The following is a 21,432-nucleotide window of genomic DNA, read 5'->3' on the forward strand; positions in this document are numbered from 1 at the left end:
ACAACGGTCCCAAGCAGTCCCAAGCTATTTCACTCACCCCTGCATGTTCTGCATGAATCCACACACCCCTGATGTTATCTGTCAAACTTTCATAGCGAATCAAAACAAACATAGTGTAGTAATAGAATTTCAACTAGAATAGGGTACGTTAATCGTTTGCTTGGGACCAATAGGCTACTAAAGTGGTGAGCCAATTTAAAATCGTTAGTTTCGTATTGATTGTTGGTATTTCTCAATTGGGCGGAGCTCTGGCGTGTTGGGAGGGTTCTTGTCCTTGGGAACCACCTGCACGTTGTTGGCGGCGTACCACTCCATGGCCTTTTTACCGTAATGGCAAGATGCCAAATCCGGCCAAAACAGTACGGAACAACCGTGTTTCTTCAGGAAAGGCAGCAGACGTTTATTCAAACACTCTTTCACGTAAATTTCTTGGTTGACAGTCCCGGAAGCTATGAAAATGCTGCTTTTCAAGCCACAGTTACAGATGGCTTGCCAAACCAGATATTTCTTTGCGAACTTTGACAGTTTCATGTGCTTGAAAACATCTGCTACCTTTCCCCTTCCTTTTGCCGTATAAAACTCCTGTCCCGGAAGCTGCTTGTAGTCGGCTTTGACGTAGGTTTCGTCGTCCATTACCACGCAGTCAAACTTCGTCAGCATCGTCGTGTACAGCCTCCGGGATCGCGCTTTGGCCGTCGTATTTTGTTTATCATCGCGATTTGGAGTCACTACCTTCTTGTAAGTCGATAGTCCGGCTCGTTTTTTGGCTCGATGCACGGTTGTAGACGATACACCCAGCTTATTTGCGGCATCTCGGAGAGAGAGGTTAGGGTTTCGCTTGAAACTACCGGCAACTCTCTTTGTCGTCTCAGCGGCTTCCGGTTTTCGATTTCCCCCCGATCCAGACTTCCTGGCTGTCGACAAACGTTCCCCAAACACTTTAATTACATTTGTAACGGTTGATTTGGCAACTTTTAGCGATTTTGCCAACTTTGCGTGCGAGTAGCTCGGATTTTCGCGATGCGCGAGCAAAATTTTGATACGCTGCTCTTCTTGCTTGGACGGCATTTTGACAACTGAAGAGTGAATTCCAAAATCAAAATAGGAGCAACATTCTACACACACACACCTTCAAAATGAGGGGTGTTCAGGTTTTTTAAATGCAAAATTGAAAGAAATACGTCAAGTTGATATTGACCAAATTTTGACCGTATCACCCTTTAAGCGCTGGAATAGGCTTTTGAGGTGTTTTCAAAATTTTTGTGAGTTTCCAAAAGGGTTTGGAACTGGGGTCTAATTAAAAAATATATTTTCAAAATCTTTGTTCCTCAGGGCAGAGAATCGCTTTTTAATTTGTGTCTGTTTATTTCACCGGTACATCAATCTAATTCTCATTTTGCAATTACTTTTGAACACTGATTTGACCAAGGAATCCATTAAGGTAAGATACATGTATATTCATGAGTGATTTGAGCTGCAAATGTTTGTGATTCGTTCTAGACTATGAGCCGCTTCGCGTTTTTGATTGGACGATGACGATATTTACAAAGAGGATGCATCAGTCGTACGTCTGGAATGCCGGATGATCAGAGATCGTTCGAATCCCCTGGAGATGCCTGCTCATATGTAAATGAATTGTTATTGAGCTGTTCAAATCGAACATTTTAATGATTTTTTTTTTCTGTGGGCTTGTAAGGTATTTTCGAGTGTCGAAGGACTTGTTTTGCCACCTTCTGAACATCGTTGAAGTTCAACTTGGAGCGACTATAGGATCAACAACTGTTCTTCCGGTTATCAAGCTCGCCGCCACCATAAGGTTCCTGGCTGAAGGAAGCTATCAAAAGGGTGTCGGAAACGATCTTTTTGTGGGTATTGCACAACCTACCATTTCTAAGGCACTGACACAAGTGATTGATATAATGGAGACTTACGTATGCCCAGATGCAATTAAGTTTCCTACAGAGGAAGCAGAGAAAAATGCAATAAAATTGGGATTTTTTCAGAAGTCCGCATTTCCCGGTGTCATTGGATGCGTGGATTGGACGCATATTTCCCTCCACCATCCGATATTCAGTACTTATATTATAACCGAAAGGGGTATCACAGCCTCAATGCATTGATTGTAAGTAGGATTACTAGCAAAACTTGTGTTGTATTAAAATTTGTTTTTCAGGTTTGTGATCATCAGCTAATGATATGCTACGTTGATGTGAACTATCCGGGATCTAGCCATGATTAATTTATTTGGAATTCTAGTCCGTTAAATGAGCACTTAAAACTAATTCTAGATAGAGCTGGAATTAGGGCGTAAAAGCTTTTGTAAACAATGACTTCTCTCGATGATTTCTAGAAAGCAAAGGCTCGCTCACTCAAATCAGCGTCACCATCTGGTAGGGGAAGACTTCCCCTTCCCGTTGGTTATGTTGGTTTGCGTGGGCGTGCCTTGAGTTTCGAGAAATCATCGAGAGAAGTCATTGGTTACAAAAGCTGTTACGCCCTAATTCCAGCTCTATCAAGAATTGTTGGGAGGTGAACCAGCCTCAGGCTGTTAAAGCCTCATTAATAAAGATAAATCAATCAATCAATCTATTAAGAATTATCAACGTGGGGAGCGGAACACTTGGCTTCTAGGTAGGTTTATTATGCAGTGTATAAATAACTATCTGTAATATGCTATTCTAATATTGCAGGTGATGCCGGGTATCATTTAAAACCATATTTGATCAGCCCATTCCGAACTACTTCCAATTCTACTTCTCGAAATAAAATAAAGTTTAATGAAATGCTATCGAAGACCAGAATAACCGTGAAGAGATCAATTGGAGTGCTCAAAAATGTTTTTCGGTGCGTATTAGGTGCAAGACAATTGCACTATAGACCACAGAAGCTGGCAAAAATCGTAAACGTCTCTTGTGCGCTGAATTTTAAATGGTAATGGTTTCTAACAACCCATTATTTGTAAGTTTCACTTCCAAAAAAACATAATACAAAAGGTTAAAACTTTATCACACAAACGTCCATGCGAAGTTCCATAACCATTTCAGTTAAAGTTTAGCAGGGATTAAACACAATTTTCAACCATTTTCGGTAAGATCAAGTTATGGTTCGCGTTTATGCGGGAATACCGGAGTGAATAGTTAAATTATTGAGGGGCATTCTGAAAGGAACTCTCAAGCTAAAGATAACCAGTTTAAATCTCCTCGGACATGTCACGAATGACCTAAAACGAAATAAACTGTTGTAACAGTCACTCCATGTTGTAAATAGTAAATTAGTTAAAAATAAAATAAGAATGAAATAGATCTAATCCATACGCCAAAAACTATGCCAGTAGCAAAACGACACTGGTTGATTTACTATAAAAAAATAGAATGCCTCGTGAGTAAAGCCACTCTACCTTGTACAATTTCTCCCAAGGCCGAGTCCAGTGAAATCTTCGGGAAAGTTGGGAAAAGAGAGAGTGTGGCTACACCTGACTTTGAACGAAGGGCCAGCGATCGCAATAATCTCTCGAATTACCGATCTCGTTCGAAGATGTTCGCGGGAAAATCGAACTTCCGTTAAGTTCGGCCGGGGTCACCTTCCCTAATCTGAAAGTGTTTCATTTTGTTCGCGTGATAGTTTCGTTTTGTAAAGTGAGTTAAAGCAACGTGGTTGTACTTTTATACTTAAATTCTAATTTCTCCTCGTTGATTGTTTAGCTATAGTTATAAATCAATATGTAGTGTGCGTCTTAGGCTAGACTTTGTGTGTGCGGAAAATAAGGTAGACCAGGTAATGTGCTCGTTAAAGAAAATCTGTGCATTGTGCTTAATGTTCTTTTCACCAGTCGACGGCTACGTTTACGTTTCCAACGTCATCATCTGCATCCCCGGGGCGAATAATCCCGGCAACCGTCACCTGGTCCGATGGAAAGCGATCCGCATCTACATCGCTGAGCAGGGCTTTGTGGTTTGTTATTCACGGCTAGCTCAGTATAATGGGTTTCTTTTCAGGGTCGGCTACATTCACTTGCTTCGGGAGGACATCACACATACAACCAATCAACATGAGAATAATAGGCGGAACAATACAGGACACCAAGACAGTCTCTCAAGAAAAAAAAGGCACAAACACAGAAAATAAGCTTATTCATTATATAATTTTCAATTTAAAAGATACATCATAAAGGGGGGGGGGGTCGTTGCGGCCGATCAGGAAACGGTGGGGCCCATGCGTAGAGGGAGAGAGAGAAAGGAATTTTGTAGTTTGGTTACCTCTGATGATAGGGTGGTCAGCTACTCCAATCGGCACCCATGATCCTGGTATCCATGGGGGGAACTCCGCCGATATATCACCGAGGTCGTTGCATAGATCCGTAGCTCGGCGTACCTTCTCGATGCTCCGACAGAGTAAGGTTTGAATAACCGACGTTCCACGCGCTCGCAGACGGGGCAGTAGCACATTGGATTTTGGGCACTGGCAAGCGGGGGCGGACCCGCCAGACCTTACCAGACCCTCACCGCCACAGCTTTGGCTACTGCTCGCCCGTTGCGTGTGTCGTAGCAATGGCGGATACTCGCTAGACACCAGCGCGGGACTCGCCGATCCCCAACTCACTTCTTCCTGGATCGTGGTTAGAGCGCACGTGGGAATTATGGTCACCGTCTCCGTTTGCGGGTATTTATATGTGGGGGTCTCCTTGGTACCACTTTCCACACGGTTTCTCCAAGGCCAACACTCGTCGGAGGTCTCTGCTGGAGGAATTGAACCCAGGCTTCGGTCTTCCAATAATGTCCTTTTGGGCCTCAGGTTGACAAGCACTATCCTTGAACCACTTTCCTACTTATCTTCCGTTCTTCGTTTTTCTTTATATATTTTTGATCCAAACTCTTGGACGGTCTACCACTTTCTGCCGGCTTTAGCAAAACTCCTTCACCATCTCCCCTCTCTCTCCCTTTTCTTCCTTTCTCTCTCTCTCTTTCTTACTCTCCTCTTCTAATTTTCCGGTGATCCGTGATGCCAACATTGGAGATGCATAAATGACATGTAATCGAACGGATAAGATGTGAGCCGTTTTCGAGGGGTTAGTAGATTTTAAACTAGGTAATATTAATGCGGACTTTGCCGTCTTTTGTTTTTTTATTTACATTTTTATTGTTTTTATTTATTTATTTATTTATTCACAGTTATCTGCATGCAAAGATTTACAAACATTAATATAGTGGGCTGGGTAACTAATTGAACGGTTTATATTTATGTTAGGTATAATTTATTTACAAATGAAAATGTGCCAAGGGAAAATATTGAATTCAAATAATTATTTCTATATATTTATACTAACAAATCTAAACTAATGAAAAAAAGGACCTAACCCTAACCTTAACTAATCTCCTTGTGTGCCTTGCCTTGAACCAGACTATTGTTCCCAAGTTGTTGGTAACAATCATCCCACCTCCCATAAAAAAATTACCAAACTAGCCTAGGTTGGTAATTTTTCGTGTCATGGATCGATGTTTCACGCAAACTATAAGTTCTGTGAGTATACAATTCTCCGGATCCTATGTTTTAATGATTTGTTTCTATTATAAATACTAACTGCAATTCCAGATGCTCTCTTATAACTTCTATTTTTTTTCTTTTGCTCGGTTATTCATTGATTTTGTTGTTTCATTTCCTGCAGTTCCTTGTTCGTTTTGTTTCATTCAGCTTATAATGGAAGCTCTTTTCTTCTTATTAATAAACAATATTTATTCACTTATCTTAAACACACTCTCATTCAGACTCTCATTCAATTGGGTACCCTTCTCATTACATTCATTCAACACTCATGCTTTCCACAATCATTTCTTTATTGACCCTAACTCACTTATTATTTTAATCTACTTTAATTATCCTAGAAGACTTGTACCATCTTCATAGATTTCCTATGTTAGAAGACTTCATCTGTCTTCTAAAAGATCGAAGAGGCTAAATAACTACCTCAACGATGATCACCTTGGTTTTGGTATTAATAAACAGGGATGTAAACAAAGTTAATCTTTCTCGTGGAAAGAAACAATTTTTCGTCTGTTTTAAGTCTAGGGCCAAGCTGTTTTCGTCAAAACAGCTGGTCCCTCGGGTACCATAAAACAAGCATAATTATCATAATTATAGCATATCTATCTTCGAATTAGAGATTTGAGCCATTTAGCTACCTTCAAACTTTTGCAGGTGAACGCACGGTTTCGAACACCTTTGAAAGGAAATCCGAAACAGAAACAAACAGATAAGTTATTATGGTACGGTCTAACAACGCATCGAGTTATCGGAGAACGAACAAATTTCTTTGAAAATTCTTATTTAGTTGGAGGAAGAATTATTGCTGCTCGTTGGAATTTTGTGGCTACGAAGCCGTGGGGCTATCTACGCTTTCTTCCAGTTTCATCGCTGCAATTGAGTTGTTTGGGAGAGGAAACGATTGTATACCAGGCAAATTCTATTATTTTCTGCAGGCTGCACCGGCTGAGGTCAATGACCTAGAGAGATACAGGATATAGGTCGAGTTGGGGTTGGGTTCTGATTTCTGAAGAGCGATGATCCTTCGCCGTAGGTGCTTATCAGTTGATGAGGTGAATTCTATCCGGGTTTCAAATGTACGGCTGGCCAAACACCTAATGATTTACCATCGAGATCTGTGATTTCATAGGACGATGAACCAATTTTCCGTACTATTTTAGCTGGTAGGTATTGAGGCCCATATTTAGCATTGTAGTTTTCAATAGCACTAGACTGCTTCATATTGCGCCTATAAACCATTTGACCTACTTCTAGTGCTTTTCCATACGCTCTATGACGAAGATCATATCGTTTAAGGCCTTCCTGATGGGCTTTTTGGAGATTTTCGTGAACTAATTTTTTAATATTACTAAATATTTCAGTCTGACGCTTTTCACGATCAGCTGCAGATAGTGGTGGGTCCTCATAGCCGTACTGATGGTCTGATCCCTTCAACAACATTTCGTATCCGTGCGTCGTGAAGAATGGAGTCAAGTCAGTCGCTGAATGCACCGAAGTGTTGAGCACTGTTTCTATTTCGGACAACTTGGTATCCCACAGTTTTTGATCGGTTTTAACGTAAGTTCGTATGGCTACGTTTACTGTTCTATTTACCCTCTCCACAGGGTTAGCCTGCGAGTGGTATTTAGAATTGAGCCAGTGCCTAATGTCGAACTGCGTACACATCAAGCGAAATTCTCGGGACAAAAAGCACGAAGCATTATCAGTAATCACCACTTCGGAGACTGAGTTACGGTAAAACCATTGATCCCTTAAAGCTTTGCAGAGGCTCTGACTATCTATCTTGCGGAAGGGGACTAGCATGATCCATTTGCTAAACAAATCGACGACGGACAAAATGTATTGATTCTGTTTTCGACTTCTGGGAAGTGGACCTATGAAGTCTAGGGCTATGATCTGCCATGGGTGAGTGGTGATCCGTTGCTCTCCTAACGAGGGTGCTAGGGCTATGTTGGGAGCCTTAGTTTCCTTGCATATGGTACATTTGTTCACGTACTCCCGTACGTCAATCACCATCCTTGGCCAAAAGTAGCACAAACGAATTCTGCTGAGAGTGCGGTCAGTTCCAGGATGCATGGAATTATCGTGACATTCTTTGATAATCCCAGCTCGATCGCTCGGTTGTGGAACTATTTTCCAATCGAATCGATCGTCATGCACATCACTGGGGTTTGATACGTATTTGAACAACACACCTTCACGTACCTGAAAATCGACATGTTCATCTGGTTGCTCAGAAACCTTTTCGAGCAAATTTTCATACCAAGCCTGAGCTGACTCAATTGGGTTTGGGTTCGGTTTGTTAGATATCATGGAAGTGGACGGGAAAACAGTAGCAACCGCATTTTCATCTCCTATAGCCACAGCACCTGGATCAGCAACAACAGCAGCAACACTGTGGGAGAGCGCGTCTGCCACAACATTCTCTTTGCCCCGCCGATGGCGTATAGTCATATCAAATTGTTGTAAATGCAGGCACCACCTACTACAACGAGATGCAGTTTTCCATTTAGCCGTCAGGATGTGTGTTAGGGCGGCGGAATCAGTGATCACCGTAAAATGTGAGCCCTCGATATAGCCTCTGAAGGCTTCAATGGAAAGAAGAGCCGCTAGCGCTTCTTTTTCACAAGCATGATAATTTTTTTTGCGGAGTTGTCAGCTTATGTGAATAGAAGGCTATCACCCTTTCAAAACTACCCTGAATCTGCGTAAGAATCCCGGCAACTGCAACGTCACTGGCATCTGTCTGTATAGTGAATTCTTGTGAGAAATCAGGGCAGGCGAGGATCGGTGCTGAAATAAGCTTCTCCTTGATTAAATTAAAGGCTTCTTCAGCGGCCTCAGTCCAGCTTAAAACCTTCGACTTGGTTTTCAGAAGGTCTGTTAATGCAGAGGTAACTCCACTGAAGTCGTCTATAAATCGGCGATAATAATTTGCCATCCCTAGGAACCTACGTAGTTTTGTGACCGATGTGGGTCTTTCGTAATCCACTATTGCTCGGACCTTTTCTGGGTTGACCCGGAGGCCTTCTGTTGATAAAAGGTACCCTAGGAATGGCAATTCATTAACTCCGAATTTTGACTTTTCGATATTGATGGAAAGGTTGGCCTCTGTCAGGCGCTTAGCTACTTCACGAAGGAGGTGCATGTGATGCTCGAACGTCTCCGATACGATGACTATATCGTCAAGGTATACGAAGACGTTCGGCTCTAACTCACCATGCCCAAGGACGCGGTCCATTAATCGTGATAAAGTAGCCGGGCTATTCACTAAGCCGAAAGGCAACCTTGTAAACTGAAACATTCCCTTGCCTTGAACACTAAATGCAGTATACCGCCTAGAACTTTTCTCCAAAGGAATTTGGAGAAAGGCTTCGGACAAGTCAATTGTACTCAGGTATTTGGCCCTAGGGAGTTGACCGAGAATCCGGCCTGGATGAGGCAAGGGATACGCATCACGAATCGTTCTTTCGTTTACTTTACGAGCATCTAAGCAGAGGCGAACCTTCCCAGTTGGTTTAATAACCGGTACAACATTCGAACACCAATCAGAGTGAGCCCTCTCGATTATACCAATCGATAACATTCGCTCTAACTCTACCCCGACTTTTTGTTGTACCTTTGGGGAAAGTGTGTATGGATACTGGCGAACAGGAGGTTTTCCCTTCCATTCGTCCGCTATTTCAATATGGTGTTGGATTAGAGGTGTCATGGTCAACCTATCTGAGCAAGCCCCTTGAAACAGCTTTTTAATTTCTTCAAGCTGGACGAGTTCAGAATCACTGAAAGTAATTTGATCTGATTCGACCCTGAGAAGAGTCTCTTCATCTACTGTGGCACAATCCTTAACGGTTGGCCAGATTCGAAATTTCCGCCAAAAGTCCATGCCGAGTATGCAGTCAGCCGACAAAGTTCTGACTACTAAGGTTTGAATTATCTTGATAAGCCCAGCAAAATTGAAAGGAATGGACAATTGACCTAGAACTTCTAATTCTGACCCATTTGCGGAACGAATCACTGTAGGACGGTCTAAAGCTTTAAGCTTCTGGTTGTTTAACTTGAGAAAGACTTTTTCACTGATTAGGGTGAGTTGGCTACCAGAGTCCAATAACCCTTTAGAAGGCATGCCGTAGATTTTGATTTTTGCATAAGGTCTGTTATCGTGGGTGTCGACTAAGGAAATGTTGAGAACCTGAGACTCCTCATTCGTATATAGATCTCTCTGAACAGGTTCCCAAAATTCCGGAGGATAGAAATCTGACGATACTGGATTTACGCGGATGTGGTCGACGGTCTGCGATTTTGGACCGTCTGCAAGCCGTTTTTTCGGCAGTAGGGACAATTTTGCGTTTCAAATCCTTTGAATCCACAAACCAAGCAAAGGGAACCTTTGTAATTCCTACACTGTTCTAAAGAATGATTTGTTTGTCGACAATAAAGACATTCATAGCTACGAGGAGGTCGATGTGCTTCAATAAGGGTTTCTAATGTTCTTGTAGGTTTAGAAGGACCTTCCTTCGGATCAGGTTGCTTTGGGAGACCTGATGATGGAGGATTGTTCGGCTTTTTACCCTCCATTTCTTCCTTCTTTTTGGGATTTCCTTCTTTAGGTTTGTAATGATTTGATCCCTGCTGGTTTGATTTGAAAGGAGGACGGTTGTTGGAATTCCTGGGATCACCTCTTCCTGGTTGATATTCCGTAACTGCATTGGTGGATTTCTCATTTCCGAATACTTTAACATACAGTGAAAAGTTTGACGCATCAATCACGTGCCCTGCTTCTAGAAGATCTGGAAGACTAAAGATTGGCTTCCAAAGAAGCGTTTTCTTATAGTCCGATCTCATATTCCTTTTGAGGATGTCCAGCTGTTCCACATCGCTCATGGGTACGATCATGGACCTAAACATTCTCTCCATATCGTAATAATACTCCTGGAATGTTTCATTCCGTTGCTGGCGCCTTTGGTAAATCCTTGTCCGTACCAATGAATCTAATTCCGGATGAGCGAATGTTCTTCGAAGCTCATGGACTAGATGTGTCCAGCTGGCCAGTCGTCCTGAGGAACGCATTGTCATATACCAGTTGAGTGCTGGCCCACAAAACAGATGAAACGCTGAATCAAATAGCTCAGCCTCAGAAGTCCGTTCTGATAAGGCTAGTTGCGAAACTAGACCCAAAAATTCATTGAGTTTGAGTCCCTGATCAGTACCCGCGTATTTCTCCAGTTTCCACTTCGAAACCGGTAACGATTTATGACTATAGTTACCTCGCGGAACGTCAACTGGAAAAGGGTACCAAGATGGTGGAGGTACCTGACTTTGTCCTGCTACAGGATAAGAAGAACCGACCTGCGATTGCTGAACATTCTCTCGGCTTATAACAGGCTGTGTAACCGGAGGCTGTATTGAGTAGGGAAATTGATTCCATATTGGCGCAATATACTGTCCAGTAGTGGTAACAGGAGCTGTGTATCCCTGTCCGATTGGTACCCCTGGATAATATCCCGGCCACGGTCCAGCTGTTGTCACCAAAGGATACCCTGCTGATGTAACTGTCACGGGCTGCGAAACATCCGGAACTTTTACTGGTCCAAAGTATGGGTTCGAATTGACCGAGGATACGACGCGAGGTATCGAGCTACTTGATGTTGAATTTGTGGAAAAACTGATCCTAGGAACCGAAGAAGACACCGGAGGAATTGTCCTCAAAGGATACCACCCTGTACTGACAACAGTCGGAACCGAATGTTTCGGAATAGTACCCGTATAGGTGGTGGTACAACTCGGTATTGTGTGGTTTGAACTAGTCGTGACCTGTGAAGTCTGATAATGATTCTCCCGGAAAGCAGATAGAACTTCCCTAAAACTCCGGAGTGAATAAAGTTCCTGCTCTAGTGTTATAAGTGCTTTCTTCACATCACCGGCCTGTATTCCTTCCGGATTATCAGGGTCCAACAAGCCTAACCTGAGTAAAGAATCCATAATGTCATTTTCTTCTCCGGTGAGGGGTTTTTTTTTTACATTCCCTACTGGTGACAAAACAGTAGTCTCCACCGATTCATCAAAAAGGTTGCCCAAATCATTGTCCTCCAACTCGTTTGTTAGAACTGTCCGCTTTCCATAGAAATATCTATTTAACCGAGACAGAACCGCTTCTTGCATTCTACCGATTTCGATTCCATCCTCTGGGCTAATATAATCTTCTAAAAGAATCAACCGACTACCTATATACAACAATCTAGACTGACATCTAGGTGGCACACCCTTGGATGAAATCCGAATCGTCTCATCGATCTCATTAAACTTTGCCACACAAACACGAAAGTCCATAACCGGATTTTGCTTGAGCGATTTTTTTTGATTTTCCTCTGATTTTTCATTCTTTAACGTCTCTCTTACCGCTCTTCTTTTCCTTGAGATTGACTCGTTATTATTGAAAACAATATCCCTGACTTCAAGCTCAAAATCTAACTCATCTTCATTTAAATGATCTACCCGAATGTCACAATATAGTTGCTTTAACTTTTCAACGACTAAATCAAGTTCATTTGCCATTTCTACTGTTTATCAATAAGAAGAAAAGCTGTATACAGAAAAAAAAATCAATTCAATTCAAATCACTTAATTACTAATAACTTCCGCTTAATTAACTAAATAGTTTTAATGCAATTTTCAGTTCAATTTAATTCCACTTAATCCTAAATTTCAATTCACTTATTCCTTGTTTTTCAATTCACTTATTTCTAATTTTAAAATTCACTTATTTCTGACATAAACCGTTAGCAATCAATGGAAAAATAGTAATATAAATTAGAGATCTTATGCGTCGTATTTACAATGGAAATGTTGACTCAAAGTGGATCAAACAGAGTTTAATGCTTTCTCGTTGAACCAATACGCTAACGTAACACCACGATACAATCACGATGAATAGGAGGGAGAATCGTGAGTCTCCCGGAGCAAGTAGAAAAATGTTCTTGCAGCAAGAATATTTTTTTTTGTTTGGTTGGATCGCCAATTGTTATTCACGGCTAGCTCAGTATAATGGGTTTCTTTTCAGGGTCGGCTACATTCACTTGCTTCGGGAGGACATCACACATACAACCAATCAACATGAGAATAATAGGCGGAACAATACAGGACACCAAGACAGTCTCTCAAGAAAAAAAAGGCACAAACACAGAAAATAAGCTTATTCATTATATAATTTTCAATTTAAAAGATACATCATAAAGGGGGGGGGGGGTCGTTGCGGCCGATCAGGAAACGGTGGGGCCCATGCGTAGAGGGAGAGAGAGAAAGGAATTTTGTAGTTTGGTTACCTCTGATGATAGGGTGGTCAGCTACTCCAATCGGCACCCATGATCCTGGTATCCATGGGGGGAACTCCGCCGATATATCACCGAGGTCGTTGCATAGATCCGTAGCTCGGCGTACCTTCTCGATGCTCCGACAGAGTAAGGTTTGAATAACCGACGTTCCACGCGCTCGCAGACGGGGCAGTAGCACATTGGATTTTGGGCACTGGCAAGCGGGGGCGGACCCGCCAGACCTTACCAGACCCTCACCGCCACAGCTTTGGCTACTGCTCGCCCGTTGCGTGTGTCGTAGCAATGGCGGATACTCGCTAGACACCAGCGCGGGACTCGCCGATCCCCAACTCACTTCTTCCTGGATCGTGGTTAGAGCGCACGTGGGAATTATGGTCACCGTCTCCGTTTGCGGGTATTTATATGTGGGGGTCTCCTTGGTACCACTTTCCACACGGTTTCTCCAAGGCCAACACTCGTCGGAGGTCTCTGCTGGAGGAATTGAACCCAGGCTTCGGTCTTCCAATAATGTCCTTTTGGGCCTCAGGTTGACAAGCACTATCCTTGAACCACTTTCCTACTTATCTTCCGTTCTTCGTTTTTCTTTATATATTTTTGATCCAAACTCTTGGACGGTCTACCACTTTCTGCCGGCTTTAGCAAAACTCCTTCACCATCTCCCCTCTCTCTCCCTTTTCTTCCTTTCTCTCTCTCTCTTTCTTACTCTCCTCTTCTAATTTTCCGGTGATCCGTGATGCCAACATTGGAGATGCATAAATGACATGTAATCGAACGGATAAGATGTGAGCCGTTTTCGAGGGGTTAGTAGATTTTAAACTAGGTAATATTAATGCGGACTTTGCCGTCTTTTGTTTTTTTATTTACATTTTTATTGTTTTTATTTATTTATTTATTTATTCACAGTTATCTGCATGCAAAGATTTACAAACATTAATATAGTGGGCTGGGTAACTAATTGAACGGTTTATATTTATGTTAGGTATAATTTATTTACAAATGAAAATGTGCCAAGGGAAAATATTGAATTCAAATAATTATTTCTATATATTTATACTAACAAATCTAAACTAATGAAAAAAAGGACCTAACCCTAACCTTAACTAATCTCCTTGTGTGCCTTGCCTTGAACCAGACTATTGTTCCCAAGTTGTTGGTAACAGGTTGGAAATCGTGGAAATCGTTGGCCGTTCAACATCAACGGTCGAACGCGCATCGATTGAAGTAGCATCGTCGCAGCGCCAGTAACAGCAGCGCAGCAATCAACAGCAGCTAAATCAACTGGTGAGTACGTTCTGTTTTTTTTTCGTTGAGTGTGGCGTCCGGCGAGGGCGCTACGGAGGACCTTTTTTGCCGACCATAAGGTCGAAGAGCATGAATTGCTAATATTTGGATTAGTTCAATAATTGTAAGGTTGGGGTGTCGGCAAGACAAAAGTGCGCACGTATCGTCGTATATGGATGCCCACCCAACCCATCAATGTTAGACACCCAGGTGCCAAGCTTTGCCGTTCCCCGCTTGCTGCATCGTCGTGGGATTCGTCAGGAAGAAACACAAGAGCACGCAAGAGCACGCACACAAGAATAGGACTAGGTAGAGAAAGATAATAAAGAGGAGTAGAAAAATACAAGTAATGGAAATTTCGTGAAAGCACGCTCTAGTTATAATAAAATCTCAGCTTACCGTTTTCCGTTGTGAAATAAATGTTTGATTTGATTTCGATGTAGTATTGTCCTACTAAAAATTAGCATGAGACTAAGAAAGTGTCTTCACGTTGTTTCGGGTCCGTGTAATTCTGTTGTTGTCTTCCGCGTGGTCGGAGTTTGACTTTATGTTGCGTACCTCTTTTGCTGCAACTGCGCCTCTGGCGGAAATAATTGGAACTACCGATGAGGAAAGCTTGACGTGTAACGTCGTTTTAGGTTTGTGTGCTCTCTTACCGTGAGCTTTGGGGAAATATTTCGAGGTGTGGGAGATTATGCTGTTTTTGCAATAAGGGTTTCTACCCGTTCAATTTCGGTGGTAGTGAAGCTGGCTCGATATCTTCTTTTTAGGAAGATTACTCTTGGACTCGCCCTACCCAAGTCACAATTTTGGATTTGTGAGGGTTCTGTAGACCATGATTTAGACTTGTAGAATGCTATAAAACTGCGATAAAACCTGCAATGTTACCTGGGTGGGACAGTCTTATCCGGGCAAAACTCAACATGGCATGCGGTCTCCTTTACCGGAGTGGCGCTTAAGCCGCATACTTAACCGAGATCGACCAGTGACGGCTACACTGTAAACTATCTAAGGTACACCCGAAACACGTCATGGGAACTGGAAAGTCATTCAAGATCCAAAATCGATGAATATGGAGTTCTTCAGTATATTTAGGTATCTAGGTTGATATTATGAGAATTATTAAAAGAAATAATAGACATTAAGTGTCGTTTTTTGCTTCTTATACTCAAGAGTAGTGAGCTGGTATTCTAACTTTCGCTGTTTTATTTTCTCTTCCCAAAGGAGATATTCCTTCTTGTACCGAAATTTATCTTCATCCATATTAAACTGCTTCCGTGCATACTTGGCACATTGCTCCGAATTAGCAGTAATCTGCTTTAGGTATTCGGTCTGCTATTAAAGTAACTACGTTGATTCGATAAGCTTCCTCTGTTTGGGGTTGTTTCGAGGTGAGATCCGTGGAGTGCTGGTGCCAACTGGTTGATATTTTCAATATCATCTTCGATAAGCGCAGCATGCTCCAAATTCTCGTGCTCCGGCGCCCAAGCAACAATTGTAGTTTTATGAGCGTTCTGTAGATCATGATTTAGACTTGTAGCATCCTTTAAAACCTCGATAAAACTTGCAATGTTACTTGGGCGGTGCCATAATCGGCAGACCATAGACTGAACCTATGAAAATAATGAAACGATTAATTATATGTATAAAAGTATTCATTACACACTTACCATCGTGGTTTACTGCTTTGTCCAAGGTCAGCAAGTTGACGATAGCTTCTTCAGAGGCCGATAAGGTGTGCATTTTATTGGGACCTGCTCCAGTAGTCCTGGCCTCATTTTTGTTCTCGATTTTTTTTTGGTTTTCAATTCAAATCCGCCCAGACTAGTAGTAATATAATCTAATCTAATCTAACACCAACACAGCCAGTTCATGAAAGCATCCTGGTAAATGATAATTATACCTCCTTCATTTTTCTTTTCTATTTGGTATGTGTTGTAGGGATGCGTGACCATCCATCGTCCACATTGCAAAAATTGGGCGACTACGGTGGGCTGGGCACATCGTACGAATGCCGCACGACGTCCCAGTAAAAATGGTTCTAGAAAGCGACCTAACACGAACAAGAAGAAGAGGCGCGCAGCGGGCACGGTGGATCGACCAAGTAGAAGGCGACCTGCGGGCCCTTCGCAGACTACGAGGCTGGCGAAGTGTGGCCATGGATCGAGTAGAGTGGAGACGACTTCTTCGGACAGCAGAGGACAACAAGGTCTTAGTCTGATTGGTAAGGTATGTAATGTAGGGATGCGCGTAATTATTTTTTCGGAGCCGTGAACTTTCCCTTAACTGGATATCTGTGTGTGTGAGATTGTGTCTTCACGCCAGCTGACCAGAGTTCAACAGTGGAAATAAGGAAAAATTCAAGTCTGCATTATCGATCGATTTTCATTAACACCAGCAATGTCTAGAACCCAACACCAAATTGCCAAATATAAATTGAAATTAATATAAAATATGGAATGATCGATCCGATCTCTCAAAAATGACATGGTCCAAATAGCAGAGTTTTCGTTTTGTATGCAGCAGAAACAGAAGAGCAGCAACGCCTCTAGCGATAGATGTGCCGCTGGCCATCTTCGTCCTCCTTCTTTTTCAGCTTTGAAACATAAATACACCGGAACTGCTGCTGGTTTTCGAATCTTCAGCATTCAGCTGCTCCGAAATATCAGAGGTAACCAAAATCGTAAAAGCACCACTACACTTCGCAACCCGTAAATTTTACTCTTGAACCGCGCACTAGAAAATACAAACCCTACGACATAACCGAAAATAACGGAAAACCCGAATCACAGCTCACACGACCGGAATTCCGTTAAAAATATTTATGGAAATAGTCAACCAAAAATCGAAAAAAAACGCGACGAAAAATATGACAACTGAAATTTTTGCGTCCGTTTAGAAGCAGGGCACACTTCGATCCCTCATCCACCCAGACCTGTAGTGATAAACAAAACAGATTAAAGGCCGACGCACATTAGATCCGGATCGGACGCGTTGCGGCAAAGTGACAGCTAAATCTATTGTCTAACTGTCAAATTTACGTCAACGCAACGCAAACGGATCTAATGTGGGTGGCCCTTAACGGTGGAAAATAAATTAAAATTTGCGTTCATACCTTCTGCCATTCCGAAGGATTTCTGGAAGGTGGTCCAAGACTGTTAAGTGCGGCTGAAGTGTCCACCCACGTCGATGTCAAAATCGGATTTGAAATATTTGCTGCCTCAGCAAATTTGAGGCCCTTGGCCACCACAGGATTTTCCTCCATCCGGTGCACTCATTCCTCGAACTGCTTCCGGTTCGTCACGCGTAGTAATCGAAAATTAAAAAAAAAAACCTTAAATGACAATGTTTACATTTTAATTCTTCTTACTTTTTGGCTTCCATTTTCACACGAGTCGATAGCAGATGGGGAGACGACTTCAAATGTCACTTCAAGACGACTATAGTCACTGGAGTCGGCTTTGGGAATGTAGTGAGAGTTCATTGGCGTTCATCCGAGGTGACTTTTCTTACAGTATTCGCCAGCCAGAATCAAGTGGCACAAGTGACTCTAGTCACCTCACCTCACGCGCGGCCAGAATAAGCCTTTTTGTTTGGCAAAATGAGTAGGCACCCTGTGCTAAATAGTTGCTTAAAGTCGTGTTGATTAACTCTGATTTCGACAATAAAGCAGCCGAACATTCTTGATCGAGATTTGATCGGAGAATACTAATGGATTGGAGCTTACCACCATAAGAGAACCTTGCAAATCATGTAAACTAACTGCAAACTGTTTCCAAACTACTGCTGCGCAGCTTGCAACGCTAATTTTGAATGAATATTGCTTTTTTTGCCCATAAGTTAACGGTTCCAGCACTTATTTTTTTTTTTAGAATAATGAAACAATACACCAAACAACAATCAAATGTAAAAAGCCAAAAAGAAACGACCCTCACGTTGAAACCAAGTACCGTTAGTTAAATTATAATTCACCGAAAAAAAAGCGAAAGCACTATCATTACAATGTATGAAAAAATATTACGCAAAACAGCTTGTGCCGTTCATTGTCCCACATTCGACATTCTTTCCCCATTTCGGACCGCAGGGCATAAATTTCGTCAAAATGCAACCTGACCCTTTTTTACGTTCTGTTATCCTCCACATCATCCACATAATGCAATTTAGAGCCAACAACGGAACCCTTCCCAAAGTTTTCCGTTTATATTATTGAACGACGGACGACGAAAAGCCAAAACAAAACACCGAAACCGAAACATCTGCCCGCTTCCAGTTATACATTTTTGATGGGTGTTGCGTGCCCCGAAGGACCCCCAAACTTTTCCAACCGCAATTCCGAGCGTCGTCATTAACCCAATCGAAAAAAAAGAAAGAACTATAACGGCAAGTGTTGTGAACCACTTCCGCATCACCCCCCGCTGCCGCCATTTTTCTTTTATTTTCTTTTTTTCTTTTTCGTTTCATGCCTGGCCTCCTGTGGTTAATCAAATTTCAGTTTTCAGTTCGACTTAATGATGCGAATTAGTGCCAAACTAAAGGAACAAATTGATAAAAATGGAAAGGCTTGCCAAAAAAAAAAAAAAGACAGGTGATGCATTGCGATTGTATCAGCTGCTTAAGGAACAAAATGGAGAAGTAATTGCTGTTTATTTTTTTTTTTGGAAAAGTAATTTGAAACCTTAAAAGCACGTGCTATTGAAAAAAAAAATACCGTTTTCGTTCCGAACCGAATGCCAGTTGACAGCTGTGACAGTCTTTGTTTGCCTCCCCCCGAAAAGCATTTGAGTGACGCGTCTCTCATCACTCGCTAATCAAATAAATGAACTAAGCGAGTGTGGAAAAAAAGAACGCAAAACAAATATTGCAACACAATGTGCCATTATCTGTGCCAAACTGCCGAAACCGGACCTACCCCAAGTTGCTTTGAATTAGAGCGCGCACGGCGGCCGTCGTGACAAAGGCGTGCATTTTTGTTTACGACGAATAGCGTGTAGAAGAGTTCATTGAATTAGAAAACATTGAACAGACAGCAGACGGCCCTGATGGCTCTTGGTCGTCGTCATCCACCGTATGCTCCCTGCTCTCTGCTGTTCTGTTGTTGTTCGCCCCGTCCCCCATAGCGTCGTTTCGGTTCGCAAATTTTACTGCCCCCATTCCGCCTGCCCTCGTCGACTCGAATAATCTACGCGGACCGCCGATGTTTGTGCAAATATTCACTCGCACACACCAAAAAAAAAAGCAGGCAATTTTTATCTCTCCCTCCTCTTCGGATTCACCACCGACCGTATTCCAGCTTGCAGCCTGCTGTGCAATTTGCAATACCACTTTGCGACCGCTGTACAATTGCACTTCTCGCTGGAACACATGCATTGGAAGTAGGTGGAGGATACTGCCTAGAAGAGCAGCAGGCCTCTCCATCCGTGCGTCACTGCCTGCTTCGATGGAGGACTCCAGCGCGTATGTGAAACGGTGGATGCACCAACTCAAGGTCGTCTGTATTTGTATTATCGCGACACGACTCTGGCGAACGCGAGCAGGCGGCTATTTCCTTGTTTCGCTGCAATCGCCGCTCAGAGATACACTTCTTTTTTTCGGCGAATGATGATGATGGTGTTGATCATTCAACGACCCATTTTTACGCTTCCAGACAGTCGTCGGCAACACAGAGGTAGGATATTGATGGTACATTCAAACATCAAGGTTTCGAAATTACCCCACTCATATACGCAGTTCAAGAACGTCCATGTAACAACACGACGTTGCCCAATCTGCCGCAAAGTTCAAGTGGACGGACATGTATTGCGAAAAATGAACAATGCATCAGACTCTCGCCGAACGAAACTCTGCCTGCCACCGCGTGCTCGAGTAAATTGGGTTAGGTCTTGGCTGGTCGACGACCGACGGATGGCAACGGGGAAGCGGGATGCGCAGTCAACGAACTGATAAGAAGGTGCACGCGGCAACGTCCCTGATGGGAGTCAACAGCATTCGGTGATATCGCGGTTGACTGACAAATGGCGAAATACTCACGGAGAATCTGCACTTATTCTTGATTTAGGTCAGTTTTTTGCTCTATCTATAGAAGAGCTCGCCGCACAGAAGACACGAAGAATGAAATAGCTACATGTGTTTACGCGTTTGTATTTTCGGTTCGGAAACGAAGTGAGAGAGCCGGTAATGTGATAAGCTTTTCGAGAGCAGAAATGAGGACACTTCAACCGTTGGAATTTGGGTCGAAATTATTGAGGCATTGCTAAAAATAAGTTACAAGAATGGAAAGAGGAAGATTATAAGCGGTTTTGTTCTTTTTTTTTCTTATCCAGATAAACCGTAGACTTTTGAGCTTGTGAGTGAAATTCTCGACCCATGAAGTTGCCATTGAAGTCCACTGAACTTTCCCTTGAATACGTAGGACTTGTAAAGTCTGCTTAATCCGCCCTCGAGCTCGACAGATTAATTTCATAGCTGCCCTGCGATTATCTGGTCCTGCCTGCATGCTTAGCATAAACAGGTTTGGTCACGAACTGCTGATTTGCTCATAACTTTGCACACAGTTGACGAAACATAGTTCTTTTTGAAGCAGTCGATAGATTTTAATTCTAGTAATAAACTGTATTTGTTTTTGCGTTGTAAAAATGAAGTGAGAAATGCATCTAATACATATAATAATAATGCAATACAAATACATCTCGGACTCAAAGTATAAAAAATCATTGGTGTTGATTCAAATGTTAAGATTTACCTACTCTTTGCATATCTTTAGTAAACTATGATTCTTATCTATCAATTACTTTAAAGAAAAACATATTTCAACAACTGAGTGAAAAGTTATTAACAAATGAGTAGTTGATGTGTACAACTGTGCATGCCAAGCATGCCTGCCTGAAATAAAATATTGCTATTCTGATGTAACATTTTTTGATAACTGACTTTGATCTCATTTTTGGTAAGTTATCGGTTAACACAGTAAAAATGAGACTAACATTTTACACTGGGAAATCAAACGGAATACTAATCCTATATTAAATTACAACAATGTGAGTACTTATTTGCATAGGCGTGCGCAGACCTTTTCATTGGGGGGTGTCTCATATCTTCGGCGCTATTGAAGCATAGAGGTAACTCTAAGACCAGAAGGTCCCGAAGTAACGAGCTCAACTTTTTGGCTCAGCTCTGGTACTCTCTTCGGTCCCAAGCTAATCGATTCACCCCTTGAAACATAGGAAAAACCAATAACCCCTCATTTTATCTGCCAAACTTTCATAGCGAATCAAAACAAACATTG

General features: G+C 42.3%; 1 pseudogene; it reads left to right on the plus strand.

Annotated features, from left to right (window-relative positions):
* Positions 1 to 1,612: 1,612 nt before the first annotated feature.
* Positions 1,613 to 21,432, plus strand: part of LOC135702125 (putative nuclease HARBI1) — a 46,112-nt pseudogene continuing 26,292 nt past the window's right edge.

The sequence above is a fragment of the Ochlerotatus camptorhynchus genome, unplaced genomic scaffold, assembly GCF_037179485.1.
Source record: "Ochlerotatus camptorhynchus isolate MF236.1 unplaced genomic scaffold, CSIRO-AGI_Acam_v1.1 ptg000185l, whole genome shotgun sequence".
In the NCBI taxonomy this organism is placed as follows: Eukaryota; Metazoa; Arthropoda; class Insecta; order Diptera; family Culicidae; genus Ochlerotatus; species Ochlerotatus camptorhynchus.